General features: G+C 41.2%; 1 protein-coding gene across 2 annotated transcripts in view; it reads right to left on the reverse strand.

Annotated features, from left to right (window-relative positions):
• Positions 1-19,045, reverse strand: part of adarb1b (adenosine deaminase RNA specific B1b) — a 199,391-nt gene that overhangs the window by 115,010 nt on the left and 65,336 nt on the right. The window contains exon 2 of one of the 2 annotated variants that reach the window (XM_034109648.2): positions 2,295-2,370. The exons of the other annotated variant lie outside the window; for it this stretch is intronic. The gene's annotated coding sequence lies outside the window, so the exon portion shown is untranslated. The remainder of the gene's footprint in view (positions 1-2,294; positions 2,371-19,045) is intronic. 2 annotated transcript variants of the gene reach the window in all.

Here is a 19,045-nt window from a genome sequence, read left to right on the forward strand (position 1 = left end):
ATGTGTTGCTTTCAAACCAGAGTTACACTAAACAAACGGCTGCCATAAATATGCACACAGAGAACAAGCCAATTGCTTACAATTTAACATATAAAGCTCTGGTAGACCTAACAGGTCTATTTTGTAGTCTTTTGCCTCGTCTTTCGCCAAGTGCAAAATCTGTATAGTGTGAGTTTGGGGCCGATACAGAAGCTAACACCGGTCATGCATGCTGTCTGTGGTTTAAGGGTGTCTGGAAGATGAGGGAGCCAGTACGTTAAAGAGACAGGCAGCGCTGACAGCTGCTTTATGCCTTTTCATACTTTTTTCTCGACCTTCACCCTGGGAGAGAAAGGCCTAACAAAGACGGTGTGGTGCCTTCACCTGAGCGCCACTAGGCACAGCCCCCGTGTAGAAACCCATGGTGAACTGAATCATCTCCAGGCGGGATTCCTTTTCTACTCGACAGTTCCTACCCCCTAGCGCCCAGCAGGAACATGGAAATTGTTAAAGAGGAGTGCAAGGAGGGCGATAAATGTCTCCTCTTGTCAATAACACTACCGTTGTCTGAGCTGTCGTCGGGCTCTCTATGAATGATAGCGGCTCTTTGCTTCGTAAAATGTTCGAGGAAAAATTGAAATATGAGATATTAAGTGTTGTTGCGTTAAGTGTTACAGTTCCGTAATAGTCAAAGTGTATGTGTTTTATTATGACACCATTAGTCAACAGTTAGAGTTAAAACAGTTAAAAAACATCACTATATTCAATATACTCCATATTGCTACTGTACTGTATATGCAGAAGAGGCAAATATATCCTGAAGTCTAGTAACCCTACCTCAAGCTCCAAGAACCTGACACTTGCCATAATGAAACTCTGTATCGTCTATAGTTAGATTTCCCCTATCGGAAAACAACCACGTCTTTCAAATTGTAAAAAAAAAATGAAAAATAAGGCTAAAATGTTTAAATCCCATGCCAAAACTGAGTTAAACCAGATGATGTCACTACATACAACATTCATGACTTATGAAGCTCCTCTAGAGCCACAGAGGATATTATACAATCATTTCATAGTCCGGGTAGTACTTATTCATCAGAATGATTCACCACAACATGCAAGGACAAAGGGACATACTGTATGCAACACATTAATGCCTTTATAATTCCTGAATTAATCATCCTTATATGACAGAGCAAGTCAATGAGATTCAATCAGACGTGGATAACCGAAGAGACAGACAAAGAGAGGCGGGAAAAAACAGAGGAAGAGAGATCCCCTGATATTTGCGCCAGTTTAAAAATAGCTACACTGGAGCAGAGATATGAATTGTCCTCAGACATCAAAAAGAACTGCAAATATTCTCTTCTTTTTAAAGGTGAATACCCATTGCGATGTGAGTTGGCATCAGGTGCTTGTATACTTTTCACCACTGTTTATTAACTCAAGTCTCGTACTGAAATTGAACCCTCTTCATTTCTGAGTGGTTGGTGACTTCACTCCTCATTTGGCTCATCTGTCACTGGAGTAACTCCAGGGTTGAAAGAGTCATGTTGTCAGCACACTGCAGATCTGGAACAATACTGTTCTGTGTTTTACATGCGAGATACCAAATGGCTCTGGACTGGATTTGGTTATCAGGGAGGAAAACCAGAGAAGGGTTGTCCTGCTGTCAAGTGTGGACGACATATCTGCAGCAGTGTCCCTTCTAACATACTCCCAGAAATATGATGTAGGGTTGCAAGGGGTTGGAAAATTCCGGGAACATTTCCAAGGGCAAGTTATGGTCAAATTTGAATTTCTGAACGGGGGAAATGGACATAGTAAAGGTCTTAAGGCATTTTTGTTAACAGTATGCCTAATTATTCCAATTGTTAATGCATTCAGCAGCACACTCTTCCATAACACACGTGGATGACAGATCTGCTAGCAACACGTTTAATAAGAATTCAGTAGAATAGCCCAGCTCTGCATGCACAGTGCAGTCTTCCATCACATGTGCACCCAGCACTACTACCAGTTCAAATGACCAGTTATGAAATACTTTTTACCTAAATGATAAAATGCCTATACAATGGTAACATTTTACATTTTGCATATGACTTGGATAATACAGCCATGACAGATAACCCTTACATTATTACATTGCATGTTTAGTTTAATCCCTGTTTTTATCCACATTGCATATTCCCATAATTCTGTCCACCTTGTGATTTGTCTGAAATATTGGTCTTCTAGGAATCCCCTTCACAGTTGTATCTGCTCTTCACATTGTGTATGAGTGGCAGCTCAATGCCTGACAGTTCTGAACTCACCGTTCCACTGAGTAGTCAAGGGGGAAGCTGTTGTATTTGCCAATCCTTTGCACTACACAAATGCCACACACTGCTCCTGCAAGAAAAAAAGTAGATCATTAATATATGTATTTTTGACTAGTTTATCCAGTAAAAGGTCAACCAATTATTTAATATCTTTAAAAAAAACTTCACTTCAAGCTACATTTAAAAGAAATCAGACGGTTAGGGTTAGTCTACATCTTTTTTGTTGACCTATTTCTTACAAACCCTGCTGATCTCATCAGAAAAGAAAACTCTTTAAGTGAACTGAAATGAGCAATTTATGCCAAAAGCTTTAAATTGTATTTGTATTATTAATAGTATTTTGCATTACTGTATTAATATTTCCCCCACCCCTAAGACGCACCCTGCTATTTACTGTATAGCTCACACTTGCCTGACTTGTGCTTGCCAGGGTGTATGATTTCTTAAATAAAGCTGGCATATGAATTTTTTGAAGGGATTCAGCACATTCAACCCGAAGCAGCGATGAAAAGAATCAAGGCCAAGAGTCTCTGCAGGCAGTCAGTAGGACGTCACCACTACAGAAGAAGAAACCGCAGGCCAACCCCCTCCTGACCCCGCCCCGAGCTACTTGACTCAAAGCAGCCCGAAACACATCAATACCACCACAAAAAACTGCAGTTAAAACGGAGTGGCAGTAAACAACCAACACATCCAAAGGGGTGTGGGGAAGAGGAGTACACACAGCCGCAGTGTCCAATCACATTACTTATAGTGTACTTATACTGGTACAGGACCAGTATTATTATGTACATAGTGGTGCAGTGCCCAACCTTAATGGCTCCCTCGGCAAAAGCAACAGGACTTTTTCAATGGATTTTGCAATATTGCAGAGATAAACATTGTGGCAAACAAACATTATGTTGTAATATAGATAAAAGGTTTTAATCAATGGACAGCCTTGGAACAATTCTGTATACAAACCATTTGTTCAGCAATTAAAATTAAAATGTCTTTGGCCTGCAAAAATAAACAATTTATAGAAATAACCTTGGACTTTGTAAACTGTGATGGACATTTTTCCCACCCATTTTATAGACCAAGCCTGTACCTTGCCCAGAAGTCACAGCTTTGATATTATATAGATAAAAGGTTTTTATAAATGGATGGCCTTGGAAAGATATTGCTTCCATTTGTTCAGCATGAACAGTTGAACAAAGGGTAAATTAAGCGCAAGCACAATCGCCAGAAGTAGCATATGCTATGAACAAACGGTATCAAGGTCACCTACTGTAGCATCACGTCAACAGCGCTAAGCTCAAAACGGCCAATGTATAGCATGAACATTTTACGTAGTCCACTTTTGACACATTTTAGCAACCTGCCATTTTGAGTAAATAGAAGCTTCTTCCCTTCATGATTGGGATTTGTATTGATGTATTTTATGTTGTAATTTAAGGCCATACCATCAACTCTAGAGCAGGTTCTTACTAAAAAAGAGTTGGCATATCCATTGAAAGGAAAAAAAAAGGCTAGCGGGTGAGTACTGCAGACCATATGGTATCTGCTTGGGCATATGGGCAACTGAGTTGTAAAAACTGTGTGTGTGTGTGTGTGTGTGTGTGTGTGTGTGTGTGTGTGTGTGTGTGTGTGTGTGTGTGTGTGTGTGTGTGTGTGTGTGTGTGTGTGTGTGTGTGTGTGTGTGTGTGTGTGTGTGTGTGTGTGTGTGTGTGTGTGTGTGTGTGTGTGTGTGTGTGTGTGTGTGTGTGTGTGTGTGTGTGTGTGTATTCAAGACATCCACCAAGGTGCAGTACACTTCTCTGAGCTGCGATAAGATTATTTTGCACATGAGTCACCTTCCAAAAGTGTGCCTACATTTACATATTTTGACATGCAATGTGTGCATGTGCATGCATCCAGGAGTAAGTATCAAACCTGATATCTTAACAAAAAGCCAATAGGTTCAATAGCCCAACACCTCTCAAAGTAACAGTCACTCTCCGTTCAACTCCGGGACTTGAGCCGACGACCCTTCGATTCCCAAGCCAGGTCCTTCAAGACTGAGCTACTACAACGGCCCCAACAAATGGACTACTTTTTGCGAGTGTAAACGTAATCAAATATGTTATAAACCAAATGAACCACCGACTAAGCTAAGCTACTAAAAAACTTGTAAAGCAATTTCCTTTTTTTTCAATGTATTGAAGTACATATTTACTGAACATTACTAAAAGATTAAAGAAACCGAAATGCAAAAAGGCCTTTAAGGACTCTTTAAACATTAGGGTAAATCAAGGACTAACTGATAGGCTGTGTGAAGCCTAGCTTTTTTTGTTTATTCCTCGTTTGAAGTGTTCTGTTACATCAGCGATCCTTAACACCCCAGTGACCTTCTTTAAACACTGGAACTCCTTCCAAACAGATGGTGCGATCAAGTGAGTCATGCAGCGCACACGTAAACAAAAAGCAGCCTTCAATTACAATCAATGATGTATGACAGTGGCAGTTGGTAAGTGTTAAACTCCTTAATTTTAGATGACCTCTTGCAGTGACCTCTCAGTAACCCTGACAGTTATTACCAACCATTTTACAAATTATTGTGATCACACCTTTAATGTTTTATCTACAGTTCACCATTTGATATCTCTCTCAAACTACATTGACATACTGCTTACAACATATAGGTACAACATATTTCAGCAGGTGATACAAATTATACCGAAATGGTGATATATTGTTGCAACAAGCTTTAGCACGATCGTCGGCATCCTTATGCAGATGGTGTAACAGTTGATGGCTTTTTGGGCCTGTTGGCTGCCATAAATCATTCACTTGTGATATCTGAAGTCAGGAATTAGGATGAAAGTCACATACTGGGGAGGTTTGAGAAAGAGAGAGGGGGATGACTCACTCCCGCTTACTGAAAATGCTGCTGCGAAGGTACTGTATCTTCGGGGTAATTAACATTGAGTCAATCCAATTGAGCTGCTCAGTGGCCAATATCAGAAGGCTATAAATATGAGTGGCTCAGTGAATGTGAATTTTACAGCCAAGAAGAAGCGTGCGTGGTCAGCAAACATTTGCCGGTAAATAAGATGATATATCATAGATAGATACTAAAAAGCTGCCCTGTTAATGTAAAAATGTAGCTTGAACACAAAACTAGTTTGAAATGTGATCTAGACATATACTGTAATGAAAATAATAAAGTATTTTTCAACTGGAATGAACCATCCTCAGACTAAACTAGAAATGTTAAGCACTTTTTTCTGTATTCAACGCAGTAAGCACTCCTATCTTATTTCTCTCCTCTTTCCGACTGTCTACCCACATCCTTTCTTTTTTCCCCTACCCATCCGCTTTTTCTTGCTTGCTCCAAAAAACATCTGACTGGTTTGACACCTCTGTTGACAGCTCTGTGCGTCTTGCCAGTGCACAAGGCAGCAAAAGACATGTCTCAGCTCAACCCCCCACAAGGAGCTGCAGAAGGTTCAGCTGATGCTTGACTTAAACCCCTTAGTCTAAAGTACGTAAAGACAAATCGGTTAAGCATTACCATTCAAAAAAGGCTGATGCTCTATAAACTATTTTAGTAATTTATAAGTAGAAAAACACAGTGTACATCTTAAAGAGAAAAACTCGGACAAAAAATCTTTTTGATAATTTTTTTTTTTTTTTTTTTAATTGACCTGAAGCTGGTTTAATCAGTACACTGTTTTGGATTTTGGTATTTGCCCCTTTATCCTTGCTTGGATTGGTCCGACAACTAGCTAATGGTGGCTAATTTAAGATTACATTTGGCAATGTTGTTGTGTTCTCTCCTTTTGAACTCAAGCCGAGTTAGTTTGACCGACTTGATACTTGTTGCTACTTCTGCTATTTTAAAGAAGAAATATTAATGCTAATTCTCCAGTTCATATTGGTATTTTGTGCCCTTTTCTGTGACATGTGTACATGCTTTAATGTTCTTTTCACCCTCTGTCTGAAACGAGATCCCTGTTTGCTCTGATTGGTTAGCTCGGTTGTGATTGGTCAACCGCTTAGAGATGTCCCGCCCCTTAGCCCCATGTACAATGTGTTGGAGCATAATAGGGCCTCTTTAATATTACACTTTTGAATTGATCATTGTCCTGTTGATTCCACTTTTGACCACAGACCAGCTAAAGTTACACATTACAGCTTAAAAATGAACTAAACAATAAAACAAAAGAATTATGCATTGTTGGTGGAAAAAGAACACAGCACCGTTCACTACACTTCTAAGAGCAACTCTTGACATTACTACAAAAGGCTAAATGGTGTGTGTGTGTGAGGCCCCATAAATAATTGACACCCCATCAAGACAAATTAAGTCTGAGAGCCACTTTGCATGTCTCTGTCTGACACAGGCTACACATACTGTACACAGACGCACGATCGGGCTGATTAACCCTCAGGCTTCAGTACACAGTATAGATTATGAGTCAACCACTCATTAGAAGGGGACCAAACAGCGACTGCATTAAAAGAGGTCACTCTTGGTTGAATGGCTCCATCACATGCATTGTGATCCCTTGGTGTCACCTTGGGCAAACGTGTGAGTGCATCTGTGTGTACATGTGAATGACTATTGATGGCTTGTATAAGACCTATTTATGTAGCTTATCTATCTGCTATCATCAGCATATGCTGTGGTTTGTCCTGGTTTTCATTTATTTGAGCCATGACTGTATGCTACACTTTGCAACATTGAGCAGAAAGTGATTTTCACACACACAAATAAGTGACCCCTAAGACCTGCACTGACTGCATCATTGCATTATATAACCGAGTTAGAGATAAAGAATGCACATGAATTGATGTAAAATATGTGTACATGTAACAGTGGTGAATCAGGTGATGCTTTATATATAATAAGTTATTCAAAAAATTAAATGTGTTTTACAGTAGCTGCTGTTACCAGTCCAGTTATATTAATGTGCTGGTGACAATGTGAGTTAATACAAACTCAAATCATCATCATTATCAATTCAACCAGTGTACTTTAGCACAGCAGTGCTTTCAGCTAAATGTTCATTTCCACGTGCTGACATGTTCATAAAAAGAAGGCTAACATGCTGATGTTCAGCAGGTGTGAGGTTTACAATGGTCATCATCTTATTGTAGCATATTAGCATGCTAACATTTGCTAATGATCAAAAAGTACTGCTGAGGCCGATTGATTTCCACTATGATGTAAGGTACAATCGCAGTTGATTACAAATTATCCTGAGTGGACATTGAATATTTGCACAACATGATAATCCATCAGTATGCTGCTGAGATATTTCAGTAAATAAGTAAAAATGTTGACTTGACAGCAAGCTATAGATTTCAAAGTCAGTATAATTCATTCTCTTGGGATCATGCATTTCCGCACAATCTAAGAGATTTTCCAGTCAGGACCAAAGAGGTCTACGAGCATCTGAATTGTTCCATCCAAGCCCTTGTGCCAACTACTGTACACCACAGCATGGGCTAGCAGCTGGGTAATACAACTCTATGAGAAAAAGTAAGTTACTTGTACTTTTAAATATCAATTGTGAATTCTGGCTAAAAAGGAACAAGTTTCTGATTAGCTTGGTATACACTTTGCAAATACAACAGATGTGTTCAGTTAGCCAACATCCTCTGCAGCCTGGAGGGTTTAGCACTCACTCTTCCTGCATCGGTACCACTTGTAAACAGACAAATGAGGTCCTGACTCAAACTCAATATAAAAACAGACAAATCAGGTTTTAAATCTGGGTTCAATCTATTAGTATGTCTGTGCAAACATTCACATTATAATGAAGACTACTGGGAAGAGACCAAGGGGTAGACCTAGGACCAGGTGGAGGGATTATATCTCTTCGCTGGCCTGGGAGCGCCTTGGGATCCCCCAGTCAGAGCTGGTTGATGTCGCCAGGGAAAAGAAAGTTTGGGGCTCTCTGCTGGAACTGCTACCCCCGCGACCCGACCACAGATAAGCGGGAGAAGATGGATGGATGGATGAAGACTACTAAGAAAACAAAAGCTAACGGCTTAAAGCAAGTTAACTAGTCAACGTAATCGTCTGTACGATAAGACCCTTTTATTGATGACAGTGACTTACTTTTTCTTTAAAGTCTGATCATTCATTCAATGCAATACAAGCAATCAAATGTTGAAGGACTGAAATCCCTTTAGAGTGGCTTTATGGGAAACATTTCTTTCATTGTCATCACTTTTTTTTATTTCACCTTTCTTTATTGATGTTCACTTATATCAAAACAACGCAGGGCACATGCAAATGCAGATGTGTAATCATACAATTGAATTGAAATACATTAGTACCACAAATACAAATGTCATTGCAGTACATATACTGTGCAAGCACATACACATAATATATATGTATATACGCACATACATACACACCCACAGCTGCACTTAAAGAAATAAAATAATAAACAAAATAAATAATACAATCCACTAAAATAAACAGTAAATTAAAAGGGAAGGTTGGGGGGGGGGGCTTCATGCAGTCAGATTTGCACAGGGGAGTTTGTTAAAATCATCCCTCACCCAGTGGGTGTGAGATGGTGGAGTCCGGTCTTTCCGTTTGAGGAGGATTAGACGGCGGGCAAGAAGGGTTGCAAACACAAGTGAGTGTGACTAGCAATTAGAGAGGGAGACCACCTCAGGGGCTACTCCAAACACAGCTATTATGGTATTTGGTTGTATGTTCTGGCCATACATCAATGAAAACGTTTCAAATATAGAAGACCAAAATGGGGCAATGGGCTGACAGGAGAAAAACATGTGAAATAGGGTAGCCGTAGCACAATAACACCTCTGGCACGTGGGATCCACCTCAGGGTACAGCCTGGCAAGCCTGCTCCTGCACAGATGTAATCGATGGAACACTTTAAATTGAAGTACTCCATGCCTCACACAGATGGAGGATTTATGTATGTTCTCAGTTGCAGACCGCCAGGTCTCATCGGTTAGTTCTATGCCCATTTCTTCTTCCCAGGCACCCTTAAGGTGGTTAAGGGAAGGGCTAGAGATTTCTTGAATAATATTATATAGCTTTGAGATATAGCCTCCCTGACAAGGTTTGAGGCCAAGGCAGTCTTCCATCCATCCACCAGGTGGGGCGGCCGGGAAGGAGGGAAATTGTTTTCTTGTATAATCACGAATTTGTAAATATCTAAAATAATGATTCCTTGGGATGTCATGTTCTTTGACTAAATGTTCAAAGGATGTGAATACCCCTTCGTAGAACAGATCAGCAACACACTTAAGTTCCTTCCGGGATCACAGGTGCAAAGCGGAGTCTATCAGGGCTGGTTTGAAAGCCGGATTGCGAACTATGGGGATGGAGGGGATAGTTTGTCTATATACAAAATGCCTCCTGAACTGTGACCATATCCTAAGAGAGCTATTGACCACAGGGTTGTTCGAGTGATATTTTCTACTAAGTGGTAAAGGAGCACACATCAGGGAGGCAGTGGCCAGTGGTCCACACGAGTGTTGTTCCATGCTAGACCAAATAGGACCGCCCCCTTCCCAGAAATGACTCATCCAGAATGCCATTTTATGGATATTGGCAGCCCAGTAGTAATGTAAAAAATTGGGTAATGCAAGACCCCCCTCTGACTTTCTCTTCTCAAGAAATGCCTTACGCAGACGGGCAATTTTCTTATTCCAGATAAAAGTGGAAATATATTTGTCCAGGTCTTTAAAAAACTTTTTAGGGAGAAAAACAGGAATTGACTGAAAATAATACAGCATACGTGGAATACATACATAATAACCATTTTAAATGGTGTTCACCCTGCCCGCCAACGAAATAGGGAGCGACGCCCAGCGCTTCAGGTCCTCATTAACCTTGTCCAGAGCTGGTTGCAGGTTCTTTTTAAACAGGGTTTTAAAGTCCTGTGTCACACACACTCCCAGGTAGGTGAAAGAGTCAATGGCCACTTTAAAGGGGAGTTCGCTAAATGAAAGCTTGGCCGCAGTCTCATTGATGGGGAAGAGTATACTCTTGGTCATGTTGATCTTATACCCAGAAGCCTTGCCGAAAGAGGTGATTACATTGAGTGCAGCCGGAATGGACCTAAGCGGATCGGAGCAGTACAGTAAAACCTCGTCTGCATACAAAGACAGCTTATGCATATGAATGCCTGTAAAATTTGACCGATTCCTGAGAGCAGGTGCTAACGGTTCTATGGCTATATCAAACAAGAGGGGGGACAGGGGGCATCCCTGCCTTGTGCCCCATTGAAGCCGGAAGTATTTCGAAATTATATTATTAGTGCGAACTGCTGCCTGAGGTGCAGAGTAGAGGACCTTTATCCAGGAGATAAAGCATGTGCCGAAGCCAAATTTAGCAAGAGTTGCAAATAGGTAGTCAAATTCAATGCGATCAAAGGCTTTGTGTGCGTCTAGAGAGATGAGGGCCTCTGGAGAGAGTCCTGGATTTGAGTAAATTATATTATATAGGCGCCGAAGATTCTCAAAAGACTGTCGGCCTTTTAAAAACCCTGTTTGGTCCGGGTGGATGATTCTATGCAGAACAGTCTCAAGGGCGCAGAGCTAAAGCTTTGGAGAGAATTTTGTTATCACAACAGACTAGACTTACTGGTCTGTAGGAGTCACATTTCGCTGGATCTTTGCCCTTTTTAAGGATGACTGTTATCACCGCCTGAGCTAATGTGGGGGGCAGTGACCCCTGCTAGAGTGCCTCTGCATATACTTCGCGCAGCACAGGCGTCAGTTTGCCGGCAAATTTTTTATAGAATTCAATAGGGAAGCCGTCCGGTCCGGGGGCTTTTCCACTTTTCATACTTTTAATAGCGCAATTTATCTCCTCATTAGAAATGTCCCCCTCTAAAGCCGAGACACCATCAGGATCCAGTGTTGGAAGCTTAAGGTCCTTAAGAAAGTTAGTTGTCAGAGAGTCATCCGAGACTTCTGATGAATAAAGATCTTCATAGAAACTCTTAAATTGATCATTAATGCCCCTGTGATCTGAAATGGTGTCCCCATTTACCGTTCCAATTTCCGCAATTAAACTGTCTGCAGCCGACTGCCTTAGTTGATGGGAGAGTAGTTTACTGGCCCGCTCCCCATGTTCATAATGGGTCTGCCTAGATCTCAGATGAAGGTCCTCTATGTAGGTGGATGCCAGAGAGTCATATTCCACCTGCACTGTAATGCGTTCCTTATACAGTTCAGCAGAGGGCTTTGTTGAGTGTATTTTATCAATGTCTCTGATCCGATTAACAAGTTCTGTCATTCGCTTTGTCTTTTTTCTGCTAATACTGATTGAATATGATATTATTTGCCCACGAAGATAAGCCTTCATGGCCTCCCATACAGTGCCTATACTCATCTCTGGTTGGCGGTTTATTTCAAGAAAGGTATCGATGTGCGTGGAAGTATACTTAATAAAATCTTCATCTAATAATAAGCGTGGGTTTAGACGCCAGATCCTTTGTGGTGGAACATGGTTTGGAAAACAAAGTTTCATGGTCACTGGGCTGTGGTCAGAAATAACAATGCTCTCATAGTCACTGGACTCAAGCACAGAGAGTAACTTGTTGTCTAAAATGAAGTAATCTATTCTGGAGAATGACTGCTGAGCTGCAGAAAAAAATGAAAATTGTTTAGATGTTGGGTTCTTAAATCGCCATGGGTCCACCATGCCGTATTCTTCAACAAAGGAGTTCACCACTCGAGCTGAGTTTGACAGTGGTCTAGAGGAGACAGTGGAGCGGTCCAGAGTGTGATTGAGGGCACAGTTAAAGTCTGCCCCCAAAATTAGGTGATGGGAGTTAAAATCCGGGAGCAGAGAGAAGAAATTGCTAAAGAAATCGGCATCATCTGAGTTGGGAGCATAGAGACATGCAAGCCCCACAGGTGTGTTGTACAATTGACCTTGCACTATGATATAGCGGCCATTTGTATCTGCAATTACTTTAGATTCCACAAACTGCACATGCCTACGTATCAGGATCGCTGCACCCCTATATTTGGTGTTGAATTTGGAGTGGAAAATGTGAGAGAAACCACCCCGCTTGAGTCTAGAGTGATCAGAAGTACGTAAATGAGTTTCCTGGAGATAAACTATGTCTGCCTTTAGCTTCTGGAGGTGGGAAAACACTTTGCTGCGCTTTACTGGATGATTGAGACCTCTAACATTCCAGCTAACCAAAGTAGTTTCCGCCTTACCCACACTCGGTGCCCTGTTTGCCTGGGTCACTGTGGGACCTAAGATAGTAATCTAGCCCCCTGTCAGAAGGGTGAGGGAGAGGAAGGGGGGATGGGTCACCTTAAAAAAAATGAAAAAAATGAAATAAAACACACAGCAATAAGAACATAAACACCATTGAGCTTACCTGGCGAGATCGAGCCCCGCCAGAACCATCAATAGCTTTAGATAAACCTTGTGCTAATAGATATAGACAAACCTCTAAGTTGAACATTCATAACATGGTCTCAGTAAAAGTACCATACTTATTAACCAGTTATGGCAACATATGCAAACATCCAGTATTGATTGTTGAATGAAAAGTAGAGCCAGATAAACGTGAACCTCCCCAGGAGTATAGGAGAGCAGTTGCTTGAACTAGCGGGCTGTAAGCCAACTGACTGTTATAAAATGTGGGCTAGTATGAGCAGCGCGAGCTGGCTTAAATTACACAATAATAAGAAAAACCACAAACGTTTGTAGCAAGCCCTAGCCCACAGCCCCATATACGTACATGTGGAAAATGCAATGCCGCTATCCGGCACTGCATTAGTCCGTCAGTCAGCTTACCTAGCATCTTAGCCGCTCTGTTTAGCCACGTTCCTCAAAACAAAGTCCTTCGCCTCCCCCGGGTCTGTGAAACTGTGTCGCTTTCCATCGGCCATTGTGATCCACAAAACCGAGGGATACCACAGCCCGTACTTGACACCATCACAGCCTCTTAGCATGCCTTTCACATCCCTGAAGGCGGCTCTCTGCTTCGCGACTGCTTGGGTATAGTCGGGGAATACTCTGATCCTGTCTCCGTGTGACGTTGTTGGATCTGTGGCCGTGGCTGCCTTGCGGAGGGTCGCTTCCTTCTCTCTAATAGTGAAATCTAACCACAAATGCGCGGGGTGGCTGGTCCTCCTGGAGCCGTTCCCGTAGGGTGCGATGGCATATGTCTAGTAGTGGCTCTTTTTCTAAGCCCAGCGTTTCCTGGAGTAGTTTAGCTACAAAGTCAGTTGGGTTCTTCCCTGCCTCCCGTTTTTCTTGTATCCTGGTGGATGCGGAGGTTGCACCTCCTAGACCGCGCCTCCAGGTCCTCACTCCTGTCAGAGAAGATTTTCATGTCCTTTTTTAGCTGCTGCACGTCTCGTTCCAGAGTGGTAATGAGGTCCGAGTGATCATTAGCGGCAGTATCCAGGCTCTCGACCCGGTCCTCCAAAGACTTGGTGCGGCTGCTGAGGCGGTCAACGGCGGATCTCAGCTCGTCCCTCAGTTGGCTTATTTCACGTCGTAGTTCTTTAAACTGCATCTCGGCGTTGTCATCAATTTTCTTCAGCAGGTCCTCTCTGAGAGATTGAATGGCTCGTAGAATGGCGGTCTCATCACCTCGTGCTGCGCTAGCAGCTAGGGGCCCTGCCCCAGCACCTTTAGCCGGGCTAGCACTATTAGCTTTCGGATCTGGCGCAGCAGACGCCTTTTTGCGAGAGGAAGACGACATATTTCAAATGAAACTGTTGGGCGGAGGCAAGGAAGAACAGCTTAGATTAAAGTTGCTTGAATATAGTGTAGAGGGTAGTTGTCTAATATAAATATTCTGATTCTGGCGAGGAGCTCGAGAAATGTGACCTCACATGGCTCCGCTCAGACCGGAAGTCCTCATCACTTTTTTTTAGATGACACATCCCTCTGTATACATTACTGATGTCACTATTACAGGCCAACGTGCTGCTTTATAATGCTGTTTGACAGCAGTGACTTAGAACCTAGATATGTGTGGTGTACTTTGTGTTGAAGAGGTGGGCTTACCTCTGAAATAATGCTTTCATAATACATTCAAGGAATGTGTAAAACTACTTATAGGAAGGTTTTTTTAACCCCTATTTTTCTTGACCTTGTCTTCTTTTCCCCTATACATCCTATTTGCAGAGCTGTATGCAATTATAACTTAAAGGTGGGGTAGGTAAGTTCGAGAAACCGGCTCGAGATACACTTTTTGTTATATTCCATGGAATGCTCTTAACGTCCCGATATCAATGAATATCTGAAGTGCTTTGACAAAAAAATCCATAAAAAAATGTAATCTGTGGAAGCCGTAGTACTGTAAAAAGCACGACCAATCATTTTAGCCGGCCCGGCTAAAATAACTGGATGGCCTACCTGCCTGTCAGCCTTCCATCTGTGCACAAACTTATCTCGTACCCTCATTGGTCATGTGCACGTTCGTGTGTGTTGGAGGAGGGGCTCTGTAAGGAAGTAACAGATTTGTTCTGGCTGTGTATTTTCAAATTCTAGCGCACTCGAGCTGGTTTCTCCAAAATTACCTACCCCACCTTTAAGGTTTAACAGTCTAAATATGGATTGATGAGCTCATACAGAATGCAGGTTTGGGTACATCTTCTATTATGAACCTGACCTCAGCCACCTCCAGGAGTTGAACTCCTCCTTTTTCTTTCACCCACGTCCTTTCATTTGAATTGCCTTTAGCGTTCATTTGTGATTTAGAATACTGGTTAGTTTTATCGTCAATGCTCAATTTTGGGTGGCAGCCAAATGCAGCATCGGTTGGGATTGAACTGTTGACTAAAGAAAAATGTCAGCAAAAATGTCAGAGTAGAGGGAGTAGTTTGGTGATATATATTTGTTTACTTCGACAATCTGACAATGCCAAAGCGTATTTTATATATTTTGTACGCATTTCTGGTGACTGAACAAAAAAGAAATTGAACAACTTTCACTTTCCATATAATACACACTATTGAAAAGGCAGGTAAATATATATAAATTGAGCTTCTTTCTTGAATCAAGCGAACCACGTCATTTTGAAATCTACAACCACAGTATTAACAAGCATATTATTTTAAGCCTTTATACTGTACAACTGGATTATTCCAACCAAAAGTAGAAGGGGTCGTTTTCTTACAATTTCGTAGTGATTTTACCTTCAAACAGACTATGGTTTCAACATGCTAACATTTGCAAAGAAGCAGTAAACACTGATTGAAATGTAATGAGTTTTTCAGTTATTTGCTGGAAATGTTGACTAAATGATGGTGCTAGATGAAGTCCAGTCCAAACTGTAAACATAAAATGTGATGACAATCGATTAAATTAAGTGTTTGGTGGTAATTATGTGTGGCAATACAGGGGTGGGGCAGGGTGAGGTTTTTTTCCAATTTGATGGCAATCCTTCCAAAATGTGTCAAGATTTATTTCATTATGAAAAAGGAAAATTGAGAACCAAACAAGTAACCAACCAAATAATAAGGTTGTGGAAAAAGTGTGAAAAAGTGTCCTACATGCTCTTAAAACTTGATGTGGCATATCAAGTGTGAGGGTAATTATGTGTTGCAGTATTGGAGGCAGTTTGAGGGTTTTTTATGTTTTCTACATTCAAAAACAGGGAATTGTGTTACAGCATAAAGCAAGGAGTCAATGGAACATATGGAAACCAGAGAGGGCTGAGGAGATGGGCGCTGTGATGTGGCCTGGCTGCTGTGACGCATTGTGTCTGGACTACTATTTTCAAACAGCTTTCGTTTACAACCCAACCCCACCCTTGACTCCTTTGCCATCTGCACTGGTGACAAACTAATTTGGTCTCGTGCCAAGTCAACAACAGACCCTTTATAATTGTTAACAGAACAAATTCCCAGATGTGTCAGGATATAAAATAAAAAGAGACTGAGTGTTTTGCAGGTGGGAGTTAAAGATTATAACCTTGTGCATGTAGGCCACCACTGAGGCGTGCCAAAGGCGAAACCGTGGAAAAACATGAATAATGCAGAAGCGCATTTACAAAAATAAACTTGAATGCGCAAATTTGCTGGTTAAAGGGGGTTGAAGCAGAAACCAGGAGGAACAACTGCAAATAGGTGGAGCTGATCAGATTGATGTAGATTTAAGTCTGGAGATATTTTATGTTTGTGCGCTCATGTCCATTTCCGGAATTCTCACTGAGATAATTCCCTCAAAGCGAGTGTAATGCAGCAGGTTTTTCCTGAGCCATCAGCTTTTTACTCCCCTTCTTTTTTTGCCTTTCTCATTCATTTGATTTGCCTCCTAATCTTCCCTGGGCCGTCGACCTCACAGAGACAGAGGACACACTCAGCCATTCAGCCATTGCTTCTCATTCACACAGCAGAGAAAGCTTTCTTTGTTCGGAGTGCTTAACGGTACATCCACACAGCAGCTTTTCAAAAATCTTGAAAATCTTGGAGCTGGGCGTGTCTGACAGCTTGGGGATTTTTTGCGAGCAATGCGACCAACAACCAATCACATGAATCTCCCGCCCCCGACATACAAAGCAAAAAAACCTGGGGATTTTATGCGAGCAATATATATATATATATATATAAACTCCCCAAACAGGCGAAAACCTACCAGTTTCACCCACTGTCTCTGCCACCTCCCTCCATGCCTGGTTCCTCCGGTTTGTATCCCGTTAATAGTTCTGGTCGTAAAGAACCGGGTGATTTGCTACCGTAATTTCTCGTTTGGAATATGAGGAAATGAACTGCGGTCTGGTTCTCCCTGCTTACACACGGTTTGATTGGCTAGCGCTTCTACTGTCAGATTTGCATAAACGTGTTTGATTGGCTGACGCTTCCAGCTCAGCTTCAAAAGTTGAACATTGCTCAACTTTTGAATCCTGGAGATCCTGGAAATCTTCGCTTCGCTCCCCCACAATGCAGTTCAGCGAAAAGCGAGGCAAAGTGACGTCATCCCCATTCAAAGTCAATGGGCAGAGAAGCGTTGGAAGCGGTGGAAGATTCGTCTAAAGCTGCTGTGTGGACGTACCGTAAATGTTTGCTCCTGCGAGTGTCTGCATGCATTTTTAACAGTATCATTTGTGGCATGATATCAGCTGCGGAGGGAAGATTTTTCTCTACCCATTCCATTGTAAAACTGAATTATAATCTGTAATCATTACGTAGCTATACTGTACTCATCAGAGATTCAGCTATGAGTGTTGAGGATTCAATGGCTTTAAGGGGAATGTCACCTACTTTTCAAAACAAAATGTGCCTTCGAAGGAATCTTTGCTAACTGTATAATCAATATTTTGAAGCTACACATTTGATTTAATTGTTTAGTTCGTAGAGAATAACCATTGTCTTCCTACAATCAGTGTGTTTCTTGTTATTGAAATTGTATGGAACTAGATTAAGGGAAATATACAGAAGGTACTGTAGTCATGTAACATAAGGTTCCAAATGTCCAATGCCACAAGTACATGTTTACTTTGGGATAGTGTAAAAGCTGTAAAATAATCTCAGCTATTACACATTCTCTAAATTGACTTGGTGCTCGTATTCTGTCTCTTAACTCCAATCACCACTGTTTCTATTGTGTTATATATTAGGTACTAGATCCAAGAAAGTGGTTCCTTTAACCACTCTAGGAACAACTAGGTCTGGCTAGAGTTGGTCACATGACTTCTTCATATTCATATGTAGCATGCTCCTTAATTTATGCTGTTTAAGATATCATTTAGACACGAGTATAACAATATAAAGACAGCTTAATTAGAATAATTCATCCCAAGGTGATCATAAGCCAGAAATATATACATATCAGCTATATCCCACACATTAATCAATACTTCGCTCATACTGTATGATTCCATTTTCTTTTCTTTTTTGAATCACATTACAGGGTAAAGATTGAACAATACGGGGTTAAGGAATGACCATAGTTTCAAATTAAGATTGAACAATAAATCGGTTAAAAAATAAGTACATTAGCTCCCTTTTAAAGAAAACATTTTACTTTTGTTCAAAATATATACATACAAATGGTATGGTTGCCTAGTATTAAAAGGGGATGCTGTGGCTCAGGGGGGAAATGGGTGTCTACCAAACAGAGGGTAGGTGGTTTGATCCCCAGCCTTGAAGTTAACATGTCAAAGGGTCCTTGTGCAAGATTCTTTACCCCAATTTAGTCCCGTAGGCATGTCCAGTATATTACAGTGTATGACATTTAAATATATGTCTGTTGGAATTGTGGAATGCTTTGGCAATACTTGATGTCATTATGGTCATGCAAATAAAGCTTTTTGAATTTAAAGGGTGCTTATTTGTATTTCCAAAGAAAGGGTAATTATGTCTCATAAAGTCCTATTAAAATCTGTTCAGCAAATATGTCCATGCTATGCTGTATGTGCAAACACAAGCAGGCATTTCCTGCCATCGCCAAGGTTTATTTTTAGATCACTTACCCCAATTTTTACATCCTTCACTGTCTGAAATGTGTTGAGCAGCCCCTTATGCCTGAGTCGTGAGCATCGAGACACTCCCTAGTCACCAAATGTCTGTTTGTTGTCTTCGTTTTGGTTGATGTGGCATATGTGCACCCACTTTTATCTCCTGCCATAACGTCTAGCTAAAATCTGAGTAAAATTGGTGGCTGTTTTTGTAACTAAAAAAATCATTTGCAAAGTCAATAATTTAGTAATGCAGAGAGTAAAGCTGTCAGTTTGTTTCATTTTGCCAGGTTCATGTTTGTTTATTCAGCTAAAAAAGCAGCATGGGAAAAAGCAACC

This window comes from Pseudochaenichthys georgianus, chromosome 21, assembly GCF_902827115.2.
Source record: "Pseudochaenichthys georgianus chromosome 21, fPseGeo1.2, whole genome shotgun sequence".
Lineage (NCBI taxonomy): Eukaryota > Metazoa > Chordata > Actinopteri > Perciformes > Channichthyidae > Pseudochaenichthys > Pseudochaenichthys georgianus.